The 11,573-nt window shown below is 44.2% G+C and overlaps 1 pseudogene; it reads left to right on the top strand.

Annotated features, from left to right (window-relative positions):
• Positions 1-239: 239 nt before the first annotated feature.
• Positions 240-3,451, top strand: LOC123567870 (uncharacterized; annotated as a pseudogene).
• Positions 3,452-11,573: the final 8,122 nt, after the last annotated feature.

Below are 11,573 nucleotides of genomic sequence, written 5' to 3'. Positions count from 1 at the left end.
AAGCACCCAGTGAATGGAATGATTGAAATATGGCACCCTCGGGATGTCTTCAGTTTACCGAGACCTTCTCCTCTGAGAAGTGCTTTCCTCTACCAACGGGGCGGGTGGGATAGTTTCTGAGATGAGTGGAGTACAGGGCCCCTGGGCAGCTGTTTCTGTGATGTGCGGCACAGAACGATGACCAAAGAGCTGAAGAGGGTGGAGGGAGAGACAGACTTACAGAGAGGAACAGAGACCAGATGCCGGCCACCGGAGAAAAGAAGGAACCCAAGACAAGGCTGCCTGGGGTCCTGACCGCTTCTCAGTTCTGGGTTCCAGATCCCAGGCTCGTAAGGGGCTCCCTGGCTTTGGCTGGGTCTGTGTTGAAACTCGGTATCCTTATTTAGGATTTCTCTTGTGATGTTAGTTCACTTAAGATAGTGGTTTTTAAAAAGTTTTGGTCTCAGGAAAACTTTTACACTTTTAAATCTTGTGGAGGACCCCAAACAAACTTTGTTTTTGTGGATTATATGTATTGGCATGTCCTGAATTTAGAATTTAAAACTGAGAAATTTAAATAATATTTATTAATTCATTGAAAAATAACCATAAACCCATTTGCAGATCTCTTTCATGTCAAACCTCACAAAGGATGGCCAGATTCTTTTTTTTTTTTGAGACGGAGTCTCACTCTGTTGTCCAGGCTGGAGTGCAGTGGCGCGATCTTGGCTCACTGCAAGCTCTGCCTCCCGGGTTCACGCTGTTCTCCTGCTTCAGCCTCCAGAGTAGCTGGGACTACAGGCGCCCACCACGCCCCGCTAGTTTTTTGTATTTTTAGTTGAGACGGAGTTTCACCGTGTTAGCCAGGATGGTCTCGATCTCCAGACCTCGTGATCTGCCCGCCTTGGCCTCCCAAAGTGCTGGAATTACAGGCGTGAGCCACCGTGCCCAGGCTAGGATGGCCAGATTCTTATCTTTGCCTCTACATACAATCTTTTGCCATGCCACGTGGCCTCTGGAAAACTCCACTGCATCCTCATGAGTGAATGAGAGTTAAAAAGGCAGATAATAAAAAAAAGGCAGATCATGTTTTTGAAATATAATGAAAATAGTTTTGTCCTCACACTTTAGATAAACCAACTTAGGTTCTTCTGAGGTTGGTTTATGTAATTAACCAAAGGGTCTTAACTAAGACAGTGGTTGACCTTAAGTGCCAGTGTCAGCCTGAGGAGGGTAGCTTCACTTTGCTAAGAGTTCATTAATAAATATGTAATCCAAACACCATCTCCTGATTTTCTGAGAGTGAGTAGATGGCAGTCACTTAAGTAGCCTTCACATGGACACACACACAGAGACACACAAATACACAAGTACATACAGACACACACAGGGACACAGACACACACAGAGACACATATGCACAGACACACAGAGGCACACACACAGAGACACACACGGAGACACACAAACATGCAAGGCACACACATAGATATACAGATATATACAGACACAGAGGCACACACAGACACACAGACACACAGACATACAGAGACATGTACATAGACACAGGCATACACAGACACAGACACACACAGGCACACACCACACACAGATACACAGACACACACAGAGACATATGTACAGACACATGGACACATACATGTACAGAGACACAGGCACACACACAGACACACACACAGATGAACAAGTGCATAGGAGGAGAAGCTAATGACATGTCAATGCCATGGATACAGGGGTAATGCCTTCCTTTAAAAAAAAATATATATATATATATATATTTTTTTTTTTTTTTTGAGACGGAGTCTTGCTCTGTTGCCCAGGCTGGAGTGCAGTGGCGCAATCTTGGCTCACTGCAAGCTCCGCCTCCCAGGTTCACGCCATTCTCCTGCCTCAGCCTCCCGTGTAGCTGGGACTACAGGCGCCCGCCACCGCGCCCGGCTAATTTTTTTTAAAAAACATTTTTAGTAGAGACAGGGTTTCACCGTGTTAGCCAGGATGGTCTCTATCTCCTGACCTCGTGATCCTCCCATCTCGGCCTCCCAAAGTGCTGGGATTACAGGCGTGAGCCACCGCACCCGGTCACTTAAAATATCTTTGAAGGACCTTCCCTTTGCCGCTGTTGGAGCTCCCAGCCTTGCAGTGCAGCCCAGCTCAGGCCACGGGCGCCTGGTAGCTGTGTGCTGTCTTCACTAAGAGCTAAGGCCACTCTTTGACCTGCTTTTGCTTCTGCCAATTGCAGGCCCTGCCCCGGGCTGGAACCTTGCTATGGGAATGTGAGATCGATTTAGATACTGCATGCAAATTTGGAAAAACTGGTGAGCTGTGAAGGCTATGAGTCCTCTGAAGACCAGTATGTACTAAGAGGTTCCTGTGTTTGGGAACATAATCTAGATTTTACAGAACTTGGTGAGCAGAAATGGGGAGAGTCTGGAAAACACCACGGCTTTACCCCTTTCTCACTGGTCACTGTAAGTAGTGGTCCCCAGATTCCCGCAGCGTGGGCAGGTTGATCAGCATCGTGTGCTCCTTGCTCTTGCCTTTGTGGTGTATAAGTTGTTCCTCAGTGGTGGTCAGTGTTCTGCTGCACTGTATTCTGAGTGTCCTCCATCCTCCCACTGTTATCAGAGATTCACCAACTCAGCAGGACCTCCTTCCCAGGCTCAAAGTCTGAGTTCACAGGACCGCAGAATCCTGGTTGTGGTGCAACTTCTGGTTTTGGCAGTACTTTTGCAAGAAAGTTGAGGTCCTGGAAACTGGACGAATGTTAGAATATTTGTTTGGCAGCAATAGAGCAGCAATGCCCTTCTCAGGCTCATGGCACCTCCCATCCTTTCCTCCATCATCCTCTCATCCTATCCTCCTCACCCTCCCATCCTATCCTCCATTACCCTCCCGTCCTATCCTCCGTCACGCTCCCATCCTCTCCTCCGTCACCATCCCGTCCTGTCCTCCGTCACGCTCCCGTCCTGTCCTCCGTCACCCTCCCGTCCTGTGCTCCGTCATCCTCCCACCCTATCCTCCATCATCCTCCCATCCTGTGCTCCATCACCCTCCCATCCTATCCTCCATCACCCTCCCATCCTATCCTCCATCACCCTCCCATCCTATCCTCATCATCCTCCCATCCTGTGCTCCATCACCCTCCCATCCTATCCTCCATCACCCTCCCATCCTATCCTCCATCACCCTCCCATCCTATCCTCGTCATCCTCCCGTCCTGTGCTCCGTCACCCTCCCGTCCTGTCCTCTGTCACGCTCCCGTCCTGTCCTCCGTCACCCTCCCATCCTATCCTTGTCACCCTCCCGTCCTATCCTGCGTCACCCTCCCATCCTATCCTCGTCATCCTCCCATCCTATCCTCCGTTATGCTCCAGGACGTGGAGTAGCCACGCTTATCTGCTGCTTCATGAAGACTCAGGCAGCCATTCTGCATATTCAGACTCACATATGAAAACCAGAGTGGCTTCGGGATATGGTGGTGCCAGAAGCTGATAAAGCAGAAATGCGATGTCAAACATTGGATGTAAAACTTTTGGATTTTTCATCACTTCCTTTTTAGAAAAAGTGCTACCTCCTAACAACTGGGGAAGGGGATATTACAAAGTTCTGTGGTGTTTTGTCCTGTATAGTGTTTTTGATTCTGTTATTTGAGACCAAGAGTAGATATATGATGAAATACTTAAGTATCATATGTCAGTGTAGCATGCAGATGCATATTGCAGTTTTGGAAGTGATGATTACTGTGGAATGTTAAAAATATATTGTTTAATTTCTGAAACCTATGATGCTATAAGCAGCATTGGGAATGAAGGCATTGTACTAAAAGAAACTGTGGACAGAAAACTTCAGTCCGAGGTGGTTGTAGTTATTACCTCATAGAGACAATCATATTCTGTTTGGAATTATATTTTCTGGTGTCTGCTCTTCTTCAAACATGGAAGCCAAGCTATGGACTGCTAATTGTGGGTTCTGATCACTTTTGAACTCTGGAGCTTTGAATCCCTCGGTGGTGGTTCTGGTGGGGTGGCCTTCTGGGAAGTGGGCATTACCTTCTATAGGGAAAGGTGGAAACGAAGCTTCTAGAATGTGGCCGTGAATGATTGTGTGCTGACAGAAATGCTCGAAACCTCCATATTTCCTCAGTTCACGAGAGGTAAAGCTCAAATGCTTCAACAAAGGCCTTTTAAAAACGAAAGTTCTCTTTGGAATCTCAAATATTGTTGTAATGGTCTATTACAATCTTTCGTTAAAATGATAGGATACATAAAACAAAAAACAATCTTTTTTTTAGCAAACAAGTAATTCATTCTCATTGTGGAAAAATTAGAAAAAGCCAATAGACAAAGGAAAGGATTACCCTTCATCCCGCTACCCCAAAGTAATCTCTGATAACATTTTGGCTACATCCTTCTGTATAGATCTATGTTAATTTTTAAACAAAATGGAAAAACAACCAGGTCTGGTGGCTCGTGCCTGTAATCCCAGTGCTTTGAGAGGCCAAGGCAGAGGGATTGCTAGAGCTCAGGAGTTTGAGACCAGCCTACAGGGAGACATGGCCTCTACAAAAATAGTCTAAAAATTAGCTGGCATGGTGGCAGTCCCAGCTACTTAGGAGGTTGAGGTTGGAGGACCACTAGAGCCCAGGAGTTTGAGGCAACAGTGAGCTATGATCGAGCCTGGGTGACAGAGTGAGGTCCTCTCTCCAAAAAAAAAAAAAAAAAAAAAAAAAAAGTGGCGACACATTGAACATAATTTTTATAAACTTTCTTTTTAAGATTGCACAATATATTATAAATATCTATCCCTGTATGTAACATATATTTCAGTAACAGTTTTTTAAAGGCCGCTTTGATAATATATCTGTTCTATAATATAAATGTATCATAATTTATTTAGAAAACTCCCATTATTGTACACTTAGTGAGTTTTTTATTTTGCTATGAATATACATCTTTGCACCCATTATTACAACTGTTTTTAAACTTTTTTTTTTTTTTTTTTTTTTTTTGAGACAGTCTCGCTCTGTCGCCCAGGCTGGAGTGCAGTGGTGCAATCTTGGCTCACTGCAACCTCTGCCTTCTGGGTTCAGGCGATTCTCCTGCCTCAGCCTCCTGAGTAGCTGGGATTACAGGCGCCTGCCACCATGCCCAGCTAATTTTTGTATTTTTAGTAGAGACAAGGTTTCACCATGTTGGACCAGGCTGTCTGGAACTCCTGACCTCAGATGATCTGCCCGCCTCAGCCTCCCAAAGTGTTGGGATTACAGGCATGAGCCACTGTGCCTGGCTTAAACTTTTTTTAAATGAAAAATTTCAAGGAGACACAAAAGTAGAGACTAGGGTGGTGAACTTTCACTTATCCATTCTCTGGCTTCAATAATTATCAAAATATCTTCAGTCTTGTTTAATTTTACACTCTGCCACTACTGCTATATTTAATGCAAATCTAATATCTCATAGTATTTTCCCCATAAATACTTCAGTATGAATTTATAATATGATTGAATGAATTTATAATTATAGATACATACTGAAATTATAAATTGCTAATAGAATTAACACCTAATAATAATTCTACCCAAAAGACTTGAAAGCAATTTCTCAAAGAGAAATTTGTATACTTATGTTCATAACAGCATTATTCACAATAGCCAAGTATCCATCAACAAATGAATTGATAAACAAAATGTAGTATACACATACAATGAAATATTATTCAACCTTAAAAGGGAAATAAATTCTGACACATGCTACAATGTGGATGAACTTCGAGGACATTACGCTATCTGAAATAAGCCAATCACGAAATGACAAATGCTATATGATTTCACTCAGATGAGGTACCTAGAGTTGTCAAATTTAGAGTCAGAAGGAATAGAGGTAACCAGGGGAAGAGGGAATGAAGAACTATTATTTAGTGGGTATTAAGTTTAAAAAAATTTTTTTTTTTTCGAGATAGAGTCTCACTCTGTCACCCAGGCTGGAGTGCAGTGGCGCGATCTCACCTAACTGCAACCTCCGCCTCCCGGATTCGAGCGATTCTCCTGTCTCAGCCTCCCCAGTAGCTGGGTTTACAGGTGCACCACCATGCCTGGCTAAGTTTTGTAATTTTAGTAGAGATAGGGTTTCACCATATTGGTCTGGTGGGTTTCACCATATTGATCAGGCTGGTCTCAAACTCCTGATCTCAGCTGATCCACCCACCTCGGCCTCCCAAAATTATAGGCATGAGCCACTGTGCCCAGCCACATTTAAATTTTAAAAAACGAAGTGTTCAGAAAATGGGTGGTGGTAATGACTGCACGACAATGTGAATGTAGTTAACTCGACTGAACTGTTCACTTAGCAATGGTTGAGACGGTAAATTTTATGTTATGTGTACTTTGCCACAACTAACAATAAAATCAGACAAAATTAAAAATATATTTAAAAATCCAAGGCAATCTGAATAAAATATTGACTTTAGTTAATAAAAAGTTATTAATAACCTGAGTATCATCAGATATCCAGCCAGAATTCAAACTTCCTTCATGGCCTCACAAATGTCTTTTCACAGTTAGTCTGTTGGAAGCAGGAGTGAAACCAGGTCCGCACATTGCATTTGGAATCTGGAATCTTCAGAATAAGTTCTGGGAAGTGAAATGGCTAGCTAAAAGTATATACATTTTTAAAGAATTTTACTGCATATTACAAAATTGCCCTTCATAAATTATGTATCATTAAGCTCCTGTGTTCACTTTTCTTTAAAAGCTGAACTTTTGAAATTATTTCTGGAGAGACTGCCTCCCCGAACTGGACATGCGTTCTTATGGGTCCTCGTATTCTTGCCGGCTTCTGCGCCCACCTCCATCCACCTTCTTGATTGTTCCTCTCTAGTTTTCACTGTCAAGTTATAACTCTAACTGGAAACGTGTGCAAGAATGTTCCTAGCTCACCAAAACCCCAACTCGCCTTTACTCTCTCTGGGTCTCACCGGCTGCCAGACACCTCTCCACATGCCTCTGCCTCCTCCTCCTCCCCTCCTCGCCTTCTGTTTCTCTGACCCATGGCAGCTCACTGGTGTGGTGGTGAGATGGAAAGTATGGCTGGTGGGGGATGGGGGATAGGGGAATGGGGTATGACTTTAAAACAAGGGTTGCAGGAGGAGCAAAAACAGCTTTGAGGGGATCTGAGGTGACAATCACCTGCTCAAATAGACATTTCTATGCCTTTAATGTCTTCGCCTTGGTGACTTTGACATCATAGTCTTCCTTGGGTTGTAGCTTTAGAGCCCCATAAAAATAAAAATGGTTGAGGGATGGAGCTACGAGAGAGGGAGGCAGATAACATTTATTGAGCATGTGTTTGGTGCAGGCATGGCACTTGCCATCTCATCTAGTCCATTCAAAACCCTATGAGGTGGACATCACTTCCTGATGAGGAAACCAAGGCACAGAGAGGGTGAACAAGCCAGTGGGCCTAGGGGCGCCTGGTGTGCTTTGAAGCCCTCCCTGCCCCAGGGGTCTCTCCAGTCCGGGTTGGGTGGCTGCTCTGGGTGAAAAATGACAGGTTTACCGGCGGGGGTGGTGAGGTGGAGGTAGGGGGAAGCAAAGTCGGCAAACAGCTCAGTCTGCAAACCGAAGAGACAAAAGGAAATAACACAGGATTACAGATTTCGTAAGCCCTTGAACTTTTCCTGAACTCTCCCAAAATTTCCTTTTAAAAATACTTTCAGGAGAGAAATTAAACAAAAATTTAGAATCTTTTTTTTTATTTTAGCCAAATAGGAAAAAAAACAATGTTTCCTCTGGAGCCAGGAGGCATCACTGACAAGGTTTAGGAAGGAGCTGTCTTTAGAAGGGAATGTCTTCTGACCCTGCTTTCTCACTCTGAGCCCAGAGGGGAGACCTGATTCAGGGGATTAAGCAGTCAAACGTGAGTCCTCGAGGCGCAGCTGGGAAGGAAGAGGAGGCCAGAATAAATCTTATTTTCATTGGCCAAATCTCCAGTGATCTAATTACAGCGGGAAGATATACTGAATGCCAGACCAAAGGAAAAGGCACGAAGCCTGCCTGAATGTCAGCAGTGTTGTTATCTGTGCTGCCGGGGTTTGCAGAGGACCTGGTTAGAATTGACTCCAGACTCTGCTTCAAATGCAGGGCTATTCTCATCTCAGCCATCCTGGAGCTTCTTTGGCTGAGTGTGTGCTTACAGGACTACGAGTGTGTGTGTCTTCCATGTGCTCATCTGAGGCGGCATTCCTCATTTCTGATATTGACAGGGTCTGTAACATCCAGCATAAAAACGAGAATGATCAAGGGAGGAGAGCCGAAAGCCTGTGATCTGAGTTCACGTGGCAAGCATGAAGCTGCTTCAGTTTTAGGAGGTTGTGGCTGATGCGGGAAACAATTGAGAATTACAAACTCACAAACATGAGTTTGTTCACCAGATCTGGGGGGTGAGACAGAGAGGGTCTCCATGAATCTAGAAACAGTTGGAACTTTAGAATGAGGAAAAAAAGAGGTTCTTCACCTAATTGGGATGGATTTGTTAGGAATAAAAACATAGAAGATAGACCCGTGGTTTTGTAGCTCTTCTTCCTGAACTTGGTGAAAGCAAACACCAATTATTTTTAGTACTACTTGTGTCCAGGTGGGCCTGTTTTATTTCTCTCCATCCTGAAGCCTGGAGGTGGGTGAAGCGGACCCGGGTAGCTCGTAGCTAGTCTAAATGAGAGTGAGCTTCAAGGGGATCTATATGTCCTTCCCACTAGACTGGGAACTCGTCAAGTCAAGGACCACCACTTCTTTTTCATCTCTCTGTCTCAGTCCTTGGTATTCAGCAGTTGCTGCAAAACGATGACCCAGAGGCCCTTCATTGTGTGGCTGACTGTTTCATTCTGATTGCAGCAAAGAAGACTTAGGTAGGGAAGGAGGTAGAGATGCTCATCAACTCGCAGGGCGTGGCTGATGTCTTCAATGGCTTAGATAAAGTTGAGTGGCAAGTATAGACATAGCCTTCTGTGATAAGAGGCGCTGGTGCCCGCCCAGGGAACAGGCAGCACAGGAGTTCTATCTTCAGCTGTTTGTGATGAACTCAGGCTCAGCTGCGAGTGCTTAGTCAGCTGCCTCTGCAGCACTGCTGTTGCTACTTTATTAACAGCTGTGTGCTACAAAGGAGGGCCTTCAAATTGAATTGCAGTGACCTGATGCTCCAGTTGTTGCAGGTGTGACTGGCTAGGGCTGGCATCGTGGGTGGTAGAATAATTTACCAAGACAGTTGTAGGTAAAAAAAAAAAAAAAAAAAAAAAAAGGCAGGTTTATTAGAGACAGTATGAAAATATGTTACAAGAGTGCAATGGGCAGTACAGCAGAGAAGAGGCTGTCTGCCAAGAGGCAGGGGCTGGAAGGAAGTTTTATAAGTTCGTGCTGAGGGGGCTACATGCGGGAGGAGGTATTTGGGAAAAGCATGTTGTGCCAGTGGATCATCTGTGATCAGCCATCTCACATCTCTCAGAACAATTGTTCTCCCCTACCTGGGGGCCCTTCCTCGTTGTTGCATACGAATCAGGACTCCACACCAGTTACTGTTGCTGTGCAACAAAAATCCCAAACCTGGTGATGTAGAGCCATTGCTGCTTTATTATGCTCTCAGATTCTGCAGGTCCGGAGCTTAAAGAGAGCACTGCCAGGACTACTTGACTTTGCTGCATGATGTCTTGCACGTCAACTGGGAAGACTCAAATGACTGGGGTCTGAAATCATCCAGAGGCTTCTTCACTTCTTTGACACATGGACTCTCTGAGCTGCATGACTTCCTCATGGCACCAGGGTAGTTGGACTTTTTACATCTTTTTACAACTCCTTTTTAACAGAGGGGTTGTACTACTCAGGGTTCTGCAGAGAAGCAGAACATATATATGCACATACACTCATATGTCGCCTAAGGACATTTTGTTCAATGATGGACCGTGTATGCGACAGTGGTCCCTTAAGGTTATAATGGAGCTGAAAAACTTCTATGGCCCAGTGATGCCATACCCATCATAACATCATAGCACAGCACATTACTCATGTGTTTGTGGAGGCACTGAAGTAAATGCTTACTGCACTGCCTGTCATATAAAAGTCTAGCAATACAATTATGTACAGAACATAATATTTGATAATGATAATAAATGACTATGTTACTGCTTTCTGTATTTACTATACTATGTTTTAAATTGCTATTTTACGGTATACTCCTCCTACTTATAAAAAAAAGTTAACTATAAAACAGCCTCAGGCAGGTCCCTCAGGAGGTATTCATAAGAAGGCATTGTTGGCTGGGCACGGTGGCTCATGCCTGTAATCCCAGCACTTTGGGAGGCCGAGGCGGGCAGATCACCTGAGGTCGGGAGTTCAAGACCAGCCTGACCTACATGGAGAAACCCCGTCACTACTAAAAATACAAAAATAGCTGGGTATCGTGGTGCATGCCTGTAATCCCAGCTACTGGGGAGACTGAGGCAGGAGAATCGCTTGGACCCAGGAGGCAGAGGTTGTGGTGAGCTGAGATTGCGCCACTGCACTCCAGCCTGGGCAATAATAGAGAAGCTCCACCTCAAAAAAAAGGAAGGCATTGTTATCCTAGGAGATGACAGCTCCATGCATGCTATTGCCTTTGAAGACCTTCCAGTGGGACAGAATGTGGAGATGGAAGACAGTGATGTTGATGTTGAAGATCCAGACTCTGTGTAGGCCTGGGCTAATGTGTGTGTTTGTATCTTAGTGTTTAACAAAAAAGTTTAAGAAGTGAAAAAAAATTTTTTTTAGTAGAAGGAAGCTTATAGAATAAGGATATAAAGGCCGGGCACGGTGGCTCACGCCTGTAATCCTAGCACTTTGGGAGGCTGAGGTGGGCAGATCACAAGGTCAGGAGATTGAGACCATCCTGGCTAACACAGTGAAATCCCGTCTCTACTAAAAATACAAAAAAAAAAAAAAAAAAAAAAAAAATAGCCAGGCATGATGGCGGGCGCCTGTAGTCCCAGCTACTCTGGAGGCTGAGGCAGGAGAATGGTGTGAACCTGGGAGGAGGCGGAGCTTGTAGTGAGGCGAGATCACACCATTGCTCTCCAGCCTGGGCAACACGGCGAAACTCCATCTCAAAAAAAAAAAAAAAAAAAAAAAAGAATAAGGATATAAAGAAAGAAAATATTTTTGTACAGGTGTAAATGTGTTTGTGTTTTAAGTTGTTATAAAAGAGTCAAATATCTAAAAAATTGAAAAGTTTGCAAAGTGAAAAGTAACATTAAGCTAAGGTTAATTTATCATTTTAAAATAAATTTAGAGTAGCCTAATGGTACAGTGTCCAGTCTATAGTAGTGGACAGTAGTGTCCTAGGCCTTCACATTCATTCATCACTCACCCATTGATTCACCCAGAGCAACTTCCAGTCCTACAAGATCCATTCATGGCAAGTGCCCTCTACAGGTGGACCATTTTTTATCTTTATACCGTATTTTTTCTCTACATTTTCTACATTTAGATAAGTTTAGAGGCAGCAATACTTACCATTGTGTTATAGTTGCTTACGGTATTGGGTATACTAACG

Source organism: Macaca fascicularis, chromosome 12, assembly GCF_037993035.2.
Source record: "Macaca fascicularis isolate 582-1 chromosome 12, T2T-MFA8v1.1".
Lineage (NCBI taxonomy): Eukaryota > Metazoa > Chordata > Mammalia > Primates > Cercopithecidae > Macaca > Macaca fascicularis.
This window is presented reverse-complemented; position numbering and strand designations above follow the sequence as displayed.